This window comes from Saimiri boliviensis, chromosome 2 (assembly GCF_048565385.1).
Source record: "Saimiri boliviensis isolate mSaiBol1 chromosome 2, mSaiBol1.pri, whole genome shotgun sequence".
NCBI classification, from domain to species: Eukaryota; Metazoa; Chordata; class Mammalia; order Primates; family Cebidae; genus Saimiri; species Saimiri boliviensis.
Genome location: NC_133450.1, coordinates 194,263,430 through 194,275,962, shown reverse-complemented (window position 1 = coordinate 194,275,962; position 12,533 = coordinate 194,263,430). Strand labels below are relative to the sequence as shown.

The window sequence follows — 12,533 nt, the reverse complement described above, 5'->3', positions numbered from 1 at the left end:
AGGAGGAGGTGCAGTAAGAAAAGAACTCCAAAGTAATTAACGCCCACTCGGAGGTGAAGGAGAGAGATTAAAGCTGATGAGGGGGAAAAAAACATATTAGAGAAACTTTCCTAAATCCCTGTAACTTCAATCACAGAAAACACTCTCTGCTTTTGCATTTTTTCTAGTTTCTGACCTACCTCCTCTTCCCAGCACAGCCATCTAAAATAAACCATGGGTGTGTTAATGGACAGGATTTACCTGACTCTCCTGCTGCTCCTTTCTTTGTTCAGAATCTACTGGGCAGACAGGGGCAGGAAGGGAAAACTGAAAAATGTAAAGGTGAAAATAACTGTACAAGAATGTAACAGCAAACTGGGATCTCTGAGGATGTGAGTCTCCAGCTTTTACCAAGAAAGGACTCCTACAGCAATAGGATCAGCAACCTTTAAGCTGGAGGTGACTCAGAGTAGAAGGGAAACATCTTTCTACTCTAATGACCTACATGATTCAGGAACACAACTGGACACAATATAAACTCCAAATCAGCAGATCTTAGGGGGCCACAGGGAGAGCAATCCTGAGAGCCCCACTTAAGTAGAAGAGGTAATGTGTCATTGATCTTGAGGCAGTTGGTAAAAGTGAGGGAGAGAAAGAAAAACACTGTAGGAAAACCAAACCAAACAAAACTGGGCCATTTAGCCTAGCAGGGATAAAAATAAGGAGACCCTTAAGAAGGAGCTGGAAATCCCAGTCAACAAGTGCAAGTGATCTGTAAAATGGGGAACAGTGTAAGTTGAGCCATATTTACAGGCCCCCTGTTGCCTCACAAGCCATACCCAGCCTCACTTCCCACTATTTGTCCACAGATGCCCTCTGATCCTCCCAAGGTTTATCATTCATCTGCTGTTCCCCTCCACACATACCATGCCCAGCCCTCCCATGTCCCACCCATTTGCTCTTGCTGTTCTGTTGGACTAGAATTGGAATCCATCCCTACCACCTTCCAAACTCTCTTAGTCATTTGCCATACACTACTATGATTAACTGAAATTGATCTTTCCCTTTTTCCTATTCTGGCCATGCGTGGTGGCTGACGCCTGTGATCCCAGCACTTCAAGAGGCTGAGGCGGGTGAATCACTCGAGCTCAGGAGTTTGAGACCAGCTTGGGCAATGTGGCAAAACACTGTCTCTACAAATATATATATATATATACAAAAATTAGCCAGGCATGATGGTACATGCCTGTAGTCCAAGCTACTCAGGAGGGTGAGGTGGGAGGATCGCTTGAGCCCATGATGCAGAGGCTGCAGTGAAACCAGATCACGCCACTGCACTCCAGCCTGGGTGACAGAGCAAGGCATGGTCTCAAAAAATATTTCCTGTTCTTATAGACCACAATTTATCACTTAGCACTTGGACTGTATTATCTGATACTCTCTCAAATTATTTTCTATGACTTAGGCTTGTCTCTTTAACTAAATAGCAAACACCTTAAGTGTTAAACTTTCATATTTTCTGTAGTTCTTAAGCAGTCAGTAAAGGGTTAATACACAGATGCAGTCAGTTTGGCTTGAAGGCTGGCAGAAACTGCTCATGGATACCAGCTTCATCATTATACAGTAGAACAAAACTCCTGCACATTTCCTGGAACTCCAAACCTAAACTTGAGTTTAGTTAGGTCATTTACAATCTGTGATTTCCTCAACTATGCTTGAATATTAGTGATTCAAATATTGGAATGCTTTCCATGAGCCAGTTCTATATGCCACGGGCCTTACATGTAGCATCTTACTTATTCTCACAACTACTCAATAGATGGTATTATGGATCCAATTTTGTAGATGGAGAAAATGAAGCAGCTTGCCAAAACTGCTTAGTAGTAAGGAGTGGAGCTGGGACTTGTACCCAGAGTGTTTAAGCCTGGGCCTAAACCACTGTACTATACTGCTATGTGGCTTAAGTGTGTTTTTATTTTGCTGTAGTTTACTTCACTTTCCTACAGGGATAAACGCAAGTATAGTAGGCATATAATAGTCAGCCTCCTGGTAAGGAAGGAAGATGTTCTTTAAGCTGAAAACATCGAAAAACAGTGATAGCATTATTTACTCTTTACTGAGTGCTCACTTGATGCCAGGCACTACACTAAACCTGGCATTAAATGTTATATCATTTAATCATCATGATGGCCTAAAACTAGCCATGTAAATATGTTTAGTAGATCTACTATTTTTCATTTTTTACAGATAAAGTAATTGGAGCTTAAGTTAAATAATTTATCATGTGACAAAAGGTTTCACTCAAATTTAGTTCCATCTGATATTGGAGGCCAAATTCAACCTGTTCACTTTCCTGTGTGCTCGTGTTACTACAAATTATAGTGCCTTAATGATTTAATTACAGCGAATTTTCTTTTACAATAGACAAAATCAGGGGAAATAATTATATCTATATTCTTCCCAGCAGCTGAAAACTATGCTTATTAAAAGGAAAATAATATTAAAGTCTAAGATCAATTTCAAGCATGTGTAATATAAAAGTAACAGACCATGTGTGGTAAAGGAAATTTTGTGGATCAAAGTGGGTATTGATGGGGAAAATTCTATACATGGAAAAAGAAAAAAATTCATTTTATTCCTAAGACTGTTACTCAAGCTTATTTTTCTGTAACTTTCCTAATTGGAACCTGATTCCCAAGGGATTTCTATCACAGCTAAACACTAATTCAGTTGCACAGCTTTGTAGCATGATCGAATCTATCCGGTGGCTAAATTTAGACATGAGAGAACACAACTATAATCCTTGCTTAAAATTATTCAAGACAGGGACAAGTTCTAGAGACTGAGGCAAAAATAAGGAATGAAAAAACACACTAAGTACTAGAATTCACTAGTGCATTCTTTTTTTTTTTCATTAAGACTTAATTAAAAAAATATTTAGGTTTACAGCAAAATTGAGAGTAAAGTTTAGACATTTCTCATATACTCACTGTCCACACATATGCATAGAGTTCCCCAGTAGCAATATCCTCAAGAGTGGTGCATTGTTGCAACTGATGAACTTACAGTGACACATAACGAGTATTCAGTCCATAGATTACATTAGGGTTCATTCTTGGCTTGTACATTCTTTGGGTTTGGAAATGTATCCATCATTATAATATCATACAAAGTAATTTCACTGCCCTCAAAATCTTCTATGCTCTACCTATTCATCTCTTCCCCAATTCCTAACTCCTGGTAACTACTGCTCTTCTCATTGTCTCCATAATTTTGCTTTTCCAGAATAACATATAGTTGAAATCATGCAATATTTAGCCTCTTCAGATTGGCTTCTTTCACTTAGTAATACGCACTTTAATTTTCTTCATGTCTTTTTATGGCGTGATAGCTTATTTCTTTTTAGTATTGAATAACATTTCATTGCCGGGATGTACTACAGTTTATCCATTCACCTTCTGAAGGATACCCTAGCTGTTTTCAAGTTTTGGAAATTCTGAGTAAAACTGCTGTAAACATCCATGTGCAGGTTGTTGGTGCAAATAAATTACAACTCCCTTGTATAAATACAAGGAGAGTGATTGCTGGATCTTATAGTAAGAGTATGTTTAGTTTTTTCAGCAACTGCCAAACTGTCTTCCAAAGTGGCTATACCATTGTGCATTGCCCCAGCAATGAATGAGAATTCCTATTGCTCCACATTCCCACCAGCATTTGGTATTCTCAGGGTCCCAGACTTTGGCCCTTCTAATAATTGCGTAGCCCCAGAGCACTTTTTAGAGATTTGTACCCTGTTCACTTCTAGGCATTTAGTAGTGTTAACTGATCTTAATCTCCTCATAAGCCTTTCAGGAATCTTAAAACAGATATTTTGGAAACTGAGGGGGCTCTGTTTACAGTTCCCCTTCAGTTTCCAAACTACCTGTATTTTAAAAACCACTGCAGTGTCATTAAACATTACTAGTCAAACGGTCTAAGATAAATGTAGTTATGGAAAGCCAAGATAATCCCAATACAGCACAGCTTTTCTTATGAAATTTCATATACCAAACATTAAAAAAAATAGCTAACATAAATATAGCACTTGCTATAAGCCAGATACTCTTTTGAGCACTTTGCTTCAACTCATACTAGTGCTGGCAACAACGCTATGAGGCAGATATTATTATTATCACCATTTCACAGACAGGGAAACCAAGAGAAAGATTAAGCAATTGGCACCAGACTGCACAGTTGGTAAATGGCAAAGCTAAACATTGAACCCAGGTAATCTGAGTGCAGAGTCCATGGTTGTAACTCTTTATTAACATTTTCTTTCAAAGCACAGTTCTTCACTACCTTTTTCTCTAGAACTCAGTTCCTCCTTTGAAAAGTTAGGTTACAAAATGTACCTTTCTCAGACTCCATGGAAAGTTAGCTAAGAAAAAGAAAGAGAGTATTGGCAAACCTTTCATATCCCTGTGTAGATGCTGGCGTCTGAGGGAGAGCTGACCAAGTGGTCTCCCCGCTCGTGACGACTCCTCTAGATTCTAGCTCCACCTGGCTCACTTTCTGTTTATACTTCCCTAACAGAACTTCTAAGTCCTAAAAGTCCTCCTCACGTGGCCCCTTTAAACTTGCTGATCTCAACAACAAACACAGCTGAGATCAAGGAATCTGGAATTGCCTTAGGAATTAGAGGCTTGGGTTTTGGCACCTGTCTTCAATACTTTTAAACAAAAATACTGCTTTAGTTATCCTCCTGAGCCTATTTCAAATATGACAGATATTCTTCCCTTAAAAGAAATGTTAATGAGAGGATTCAGGAGTTCAGGTAATCTCATTTCTCCTTTCATTCACGTACACACACGATAATTTCAGAATGAGTTTACAGAATGCTGTGCCAGGGCATTACAGTAGGTGATTTTTTTAAAATGCCATCAAGGTCAGGTTAAATCACATGACTATCATTATTAACTAGGCAATTGGCCTTATCCAGAACAAGAAGGAATAGTAGAGGCCATTAAGCACCTATTTCTTTAAATTTTTTTTCTAATATGAACATGATTATTCTCAACATCAAATTTGTGATGTGTGTACTGTTATCTACATTTTATGCATGCACAAAATCAGGTTCATGGAAGTTTAATAACCTGTCCAGGGCTTTTTCTGTAAATACTAAGCGACTGATATTTAACGTCAGACCTGTCTAAACCAAAACCCATACTTTTTCAAGTACTTCTTGACTGGTTTATTAAATCTCACTTTGCACCTGATACACATTCTCTGTATTATCCTATTCTTTACTGAGAACAGCTGAACACACTTGCACACATGTTGCCCACTTAGTTTAGCACAAGTGATGGAGAATGAAGATAGATGTTCAGAAGTGATTTTGTGTTGTCTATATCAGTCATAGTCTGTTCATTCTTTGTTAGTTGCTTTATTCTTAGTAGTTGGTTGAGAATCAGCAAGAATTAAAATCAAACTGAGAAAGTTCTCAGTAAATGTGTGCCAGTCTCATAGAAAGTAAGTGCTTAACAACATGTAAGAACATGTATCTCATAGTGATGGCTACCATCCATGAAGTTCCAGGCATTTAATCTAATTCAGTTTTTAAAGTATTCCTTTGAGGTTGGTATACAATTAATTCCATTTTATAAAGGAGAAAATAGGTGTAGGGACTCTAAGTTTCCTAGGGTTATGAAGCTGATAAATGGCAGCATTTGGATCATGCAAGCTCTGTCGGACCTGAATGCCCCCAATCTGCTCAGTGTCATCTGGATGACTGTCTAAAAGCAGACACTTCTTACCATGGAAACATGGAGACAATGGAATACTAAAGGGAGATGCACAGTGGTTTCTGTACAATATTTTTTTGTTTTCCCCAGCTTCACGTCGCATAATTGACAAATAAACTGAACATATTTAGAGTGTAAATTTGATGACATTTGACATATGTATACACCCATGAAACCATCACCATAATCAAGATAATGAGCATTTCCATAGCCCCAAAAATTTCCTCCTTGTCCTTTATCTACTGCCCTCTGCTTTCTCATCCCTAGGCAACTACAATATCTGCTGTCAAAACACATTAGTCTGCACATCCTAGAATTTTACATAAATGGAATAATATTAATATATAGTATTTGTTGTCTAGCTTCTGCAATTAGAATAATTATTTTGAGATTCATCCATGTTATTGTATAGCTGTTTTTTTCCTTTTTTATTGCTATTTTTGAGTAGTACTTCATTGTGTGGCTATACCACAATCACTTATCCATCAACCTGTAAATGGATAGGTTTTTGGGGAATTTCTAGTTCTGGGCTGTTAAAAATATAACTACTATGAACAATTGTGTACAAGTTTTTGTGTAGACATATGCTTTTATTTTCTTGGATAAATACCTAGCAATGGAATGACTGGGTTATATGGTGCATGGGTAACATTTTTTTTTAAGTTTCTCAGCTGTTATTTAAGGTGGATGTACCATTTCACATTATCACTAGTGGTATATAGGAGTTCCAATTGCTCCATCACTTTGCCAATATTTGATATAGGCAGTCTTAAATTTTAAACAAGGATCTCTTGAGCCCCTACAGTGTACTCTACAATGAACAAGAGGGCTTGGGAGCACTGAAGAATTAGAGGACAAGGAACTCTACCCTATGAGGTTCAAAATCTACCTGGGGAGACAATAAAGTAATTAGAACACCTTTAGTACAGATGTATATCTATATCTATACCTACATCTATGATCTGTGAGATTATATGATAAAAAGAATTAATGTTATATAATATCTATATATGATATGTTAGGCATTATTAAGTATAGTTGGTCAGGTTTAGCTTCTAGGAATAGATCAGCTTTGTACCAACTTTGAGAGAACAACAGGATTTATTTTATTTGAAAGATGGGGTTTCAAAGTCCTCTATTGATTGGGTTCACTTGAGTCCATGTTTTAACCCCTCTATTCCTCATAACAGAGGGTTATGTTGTGAATTACCCTCATCAAACAATAAGACAGAGTATTATAAAAACATCTTCTTTCAAAGCTCTAATCAGAGAAGTTTTCAACCTTGCAGATTACACGGATTTAGGCAGAGAAATTGATAATACCTACCTTTGTATTTGGAAAGATAACTCAGATTAACTTGGGCACATCACCAGAAAAAAAGTCGCCTTCCTGTCATGTGAAACCTGCATTTGGCTGAGCGCCAAACATAGTATCTAATTGCTTCCTTGAAGAACGTTCAGGTCTACCATGCCTTTAAAGCAGCAAATGGAAACTCAGTTTGGCACTCAGTAAACTGCCTGCAATAAATTGGTTCAAATGATACAACAGTTTGGCAAAGAGTGGGTAAGATTATCATTATATCTCAAAGGAAAAATAATTTCTATGCACTTTTCAAAACAAATACTCATTCTGAATTTAAACAAAAATTTATAAGGATAGGTTGGAAAGAATCATGATTCCAGTAAGGTTTTTCTTCCTTTGAATTTCTCTACATCTGGGTGTTCTGGTTGGTGTTCCAATGTAAGCCACAGACCCCTTGGTTCTTTAATACTATGGTTCCAGTTTTTCCTTAAAGATATCTCTAAACACAGAACCCATGTTCCCCAAGAAAAGTCTCAATATCCCAAAGTGCTTATTGTTTTCTAGATCCCAGAAAAATTCCTGAACTACTTTTTCTAGGAATTCTGTTAACCTTAATCCTCACCTGCACGTCAGCCCAATATCCCCTATACCATGTCTGATGGGATTTAATTCTTCCCACTCTCCTCTGCTTCTCATCCCTCATCCTCTTGAAATGATCCTCTAACTATGTACTTGCTCTCATTCTCCTCGTTCATCTCACCCCTCTCTGTGGGCTACTTTCTATCCTACGAGCACCCATCTATCACTGGATACATTATATTTATGGTAACCCACAGTTGCCCTTACAGACCAACTCAGGCCATCTGATCAGACTCAGGCCATCTGATCAGACTCAGTCCATCTGATTTCCATGCTCAGAGACCTAACCATCATAAAAACATTCTGCTTCTTGGTGTCTTGAAGGCCTCAGGACTAACTTATAGGTAAAGCTACTCAATATTTCTAATTTGGGAGGACTTTCAGATTTTTAATGTTTGGTACCGATTTTAGAGCATGGAACACTATTTAGGATTTTGAAAATATAGAGATATATTGATATGTCTTATAGAGAGAATTATCTATAACAAAGATCTTGAGAAGCTTCAGGGACACTAATTCCTTGGCACAAGCCCAGGTAAATCTGCCATACTGATGTTAAATTCAGGTCTAAGGGAAAGAGTGCTTTTATGAGGCCCAAAAACACTGTACTTAAGAAAAGCTATTTATATTAAAAGTTACTATTTGCAATTCTGAAAATAGATGTAGACAAATACAGATCTAGCTCCTCTGCACAGAACTGAAACACAGCAGTCTTTGAGAGTAACCAGTGCTAACTAGGCATTAGAAGAAAGACTCACTAGGTGTTAATGAAGATGGAAGTATAGTAGTATACAAAATGCAACAGCTCTAATTCAGAGTTTGCCCTGGGTTATATGGGCAGTGGAACTCCAAATCTTTCACCTGCCATACTAGCAATATTTCTTCTTGCCTTCTGTCTGCCCACTTCCATATGCCTTCTTATGGGCCCACTGAGCTTATGCAGCTGATGATAAGTCTTGGTTAGGAGATAAAGATGTGACCTTGAAGATACATTGTGAAACATATTACTACTTCAAGGAAAAATGCCAAGGTAATTGGGTTTCCAAAGAGAGAGAGGAGAGATAAATGGAATGTTCTAAAGAATTCAGTGAAAAAAAAGAGTATTTTTCACAGAAATGTCAATCATTTCACAATAAATCACAATTGATTTTGATTAGCTACAGAAATCATTAACCAAGACTGAACATTAAGATGTACAATAAATTTGACTCTACAAATAACTTTGGGAATATACTTCTTTAAAACTATTTTTGTTTTGTTTTAAATTAAATATCAACCTTAAAGCTTCAGGAATTTTGATTCATCTTATTTTTTCCTGGTCTATTAAGAAAAAGAATTAAGCTTTATACAGTTTCCACTTCTGGAAAATGAGACTCATCACAGAGTTCTTGTGAAATAAAAAGCTCTTAGAACCATGCCATGCACATAGCCAGTGCAATTAACTGTTTTCTGGTAATATTATTTAAGCCAACAGTTGTAGCAAAGTCAGTATTTATAAAACAAAGGAAAGATAAATATGTTTTAAAATGCCTGGAAAGGTTATATATCTTTATGATGTATGACAGTGTTCCTGTGGTGAGATTAGCCTTCAGTGACAGATCAGGGAAGACTGCCAGATAAGATTCCTTGTTACAACTCAGATGCTGCTTCTGAAAAATCCCTCTATGGATGTTCAAAGCATATTGCAAGAACTAACCTGAAAAACAAATGAATACAAAGCAAGTTTCAATGTCTGTTTTCATATAAAGGAAATAAATACTCACAGGCTGACTCCTTGGATGTGCTCCAGCTTTCTAGATAGTATTGGAAATGCTAGCTCCATGTTCCTTGGGGTGGCACTGACCTTTTTGTCCTTTAAACTACCAATTAATGAAATCACTTAACCATATTGTCATGGCCACATTTGTAATCAGTCTTCAAATGGCTTCCCTAGTGCATATTCTATATCTAAAGAAGAGTAGATTCTTGGCCAGTGTAATAATAGCAAGGGTAAAAGCTGCTACCTTCTGGAAAAAATTCATTAGTTTTACTTGACCGCACTCACAATTCTTACAGCATAGCTGGTCATAAAATTTTTGCAACTCTTGTACATCTAAGATGATCAATTATTTTTGCCTTATTTGAGCACCACTTCCACTCCATCTGCTGACATTCGGTGTGAAAACTGACTGTACACACACTCAGGTGAACGTAGAATGAAGCTGAGGTAGGTTTACCAAGTATTGACAAAAAACTGCTCCTTGATCCTGTATTACTATTGTAAATATTATTTGCAACTAAAATGCATAGTAATACTCAGATGAACAGAGCTTTGGCTTAAGGATAGTCTTTATTTCTTCATGAAACATGGCCTGGCGTGCTGAAAAGACAGCCATTCAGGCAAACCTGGCCATAGATTTGGGTTCTGCTATGATGTGAACTTAGACAAGTGACTTAAACTCTCTGAGTCTCTCAGTTTCTTTATCTGTGGAATGAAAAGAATAAGCCTTGCCTAGTAAGGTTGTTGCAAGCATTAAAGAATGTACACTGCTTGGCACAATACCTGGTACACAGGAGCTCAATGAATGCTAATTTATTCCTCATCTGGTAAAAAGAAGTTAGATATTGTTTTTAAAATGCATTGCACTATCCTGCTGCCTAACGTTTCAGGTTAACAGTGGTAACTTGTTAGAAATCCCTTCTAGAAGCCTGTAATCATTATATGTCTCAAGTGCTATAGAAGACAAAGAATATAATCTGACCATCAGAGAGGACCAGTGGTACCAAGAGGCCTTCATGTCTATCTAAAACCCCAAGGATTACAGTTTACTGCTTTATGAATCAGCCCCATCAATCTTTAGGCAGGTTTAACTTAGAAAATGCTCTTTAAATTGAGTTCTTGTTTTCCTGTAATAGCCACTCACTGATGAATTCTGATTCTGTCCTCTAAGCCACCATATATCCAATGCAATGGATGTGATTGTGGTGATAAGATGAAAAAGTCACTAGATTCTGGATATAATAGGAAGGGCCTCATAGGACCATATTCTCTTTCAGGGTACAGAGATTCTTAAGCTCATTGGGATGAGTGGCTGAATAACTGGTCCTCAAACCCTTCCTTTAATGATGGCCCCTTACTTACATCTGTTGAAGGAAGGGAGCATGTGGTGGTATAATCATCTCCACTGTTTAGCTGAAGAAATAGAAATATCTTAAGATAAAAGAAGGAGATGGCGCTTATTGTCTAATAGCCACTTACCTATCAATTTATTCAGCTGTGCCTGTTGCTAACCAACTGTGAACAGAAAGGCAAGGATAAGTCATTGAAAAAGAAACCTTACCAGGATATGAGGCCCTAGCCAATAAGAATATTTATGATGCTTCCTTAAGGTATAATACATGTAGATGATACAAGAATAAAGACACTGATAAGATATAATTGGCCAATGATGTTGAACAAAAATGGGGACATCCAAATTTTATCTCTCCTTGAAATAAGTTGCAAAGCCTAATGCCAGTAATATCAGCAACAACCATCAAGGCTAACAATAGGAACTCACAACAATAATTCCATTGGCTGTCATAGCTAGAGTAAAGGTGCTAACAGGGGGAAAATAATGAAAAATAAACTGTGAGAGATTCCTGTTCTTTTTCTCACATGTGGCAGATGATTATTTTTATTATTATATGTGCAAATATATTTTTTATTCTGAGAAGCCATAGTAAAAGGAGGCTGGAATATCACTTTAGCTGTGAAGATGTGTGACTTAAATTAGTCACAGAAAGAACCTCGAGACCTCTTTTAGCCAGTAAGCAAAAACCCAATAAAATAGAGGTTAAGTGTAGAAAGAAACACCTGCTAACTTCTCATTATGGCGGTAAATACAGGTTAGATTGGCCACAAGTGAGGCCGTTGAGTAGCCAGGAACAACCTGAGTTTTTACCTAAGTTTGGCACTAGCATCCACAATTGAGTATAAAACCACAGAGGAGACAGAACTGGGTGGTTTGGGTGGGGAGGGGAGTGAAGAAGGATGGGGAAGAGATTATTATTCCAGAGCCCAGAGCTACTGCACTCTCTAAGCTAGACAGAGGGTCAAAAAGCCAATTGAGGTTCTCTCTGAGGTCCGCCAGAAGGCGTCTTGTCCAGTTCTGGCCTCTGGTGATCTGCAGAAGGCAGAAGGATTGTTATTATGTTGTTAGGTTGGTCCTTACTCCACAGGCTCACTGTTTCTAGTTTCCCGCTGGTATTCCCTAATCTACTTCAGGGTTTCAAGGTGCCAGCTCCTCAATTTCTCCACAGCCTGATCTTTCTCCCAAGAATCTCTTGGCTCTTTTTGATTGCCTATGGGCATTTTCCTGTCAATTCTTCACTCTCATATCTAGATGCAAGTCCTGGTAGTGCCATGACCTCCGGAGGGACACTGGATTATGCTCTGCAGCCCTCTGCTGCCCTCCACTGGCCACATCTGATGGCCAGGGCTTGCTCTGAGCTCCCTGGACAGCACAGTTGGAAATGGCTTACTCTTGAAGCATCTCCCAGGAGGGCAGCGGACTGCCACATTGCCAAAGCAGCTTACCACCCAGGAACACAAGGATACCATAACATGGGGGAGAGCAGTCTGAAGGCCCTGTCCACAAATTACTCTTCAAAGAAGAGGTATCAGCCTTTCATGTACTAAACATATGTTGAGCTCTATGGGCAAGAACATGGTAAGGCTGGGGAGATAGGAGATGAAAAAGAAAAAGAAAAAGAATCTCAGAAAGCTCCTGGTGCTGCATGTCCAGTTTGGCTGGCCCATTCCCAGGGGCTTGATTTTAGTACCGGAGAGAAGCAACGGAGCCCCAAGCCAA

The 12,533-nt window shown here is 38.2% G+C and overlaps 1 protein-coding gene across 3 annotated transcripts in view; it reads right to left on the bottom strand.

Annotated features, from left to right (window-relative positions):
• The window catches only part of PLPPR1 (phospholipid phosphatase related 1), a 464,080-nt gene that overhangs the window by 201,069 nt on the left and 250,478 nt on the right, over nt 1-12,533 (bottom strand). The window contains exon 1 of one of the 3 annotated variants that reach the window (XM_074395107.1): nt 4,427-5,019. The exons of the other annotated variants lie outside the window; for them this stretch is intronic. The gene's annotated coding sequence lies outside the window, so the exon portion shown is untranslated. Of the gene's footprint in view, nt 1-4,426; nt 5,020-12,533 lie in introns of those variants that run through there. 3 annotated transcript variants of the gene reach the window in all.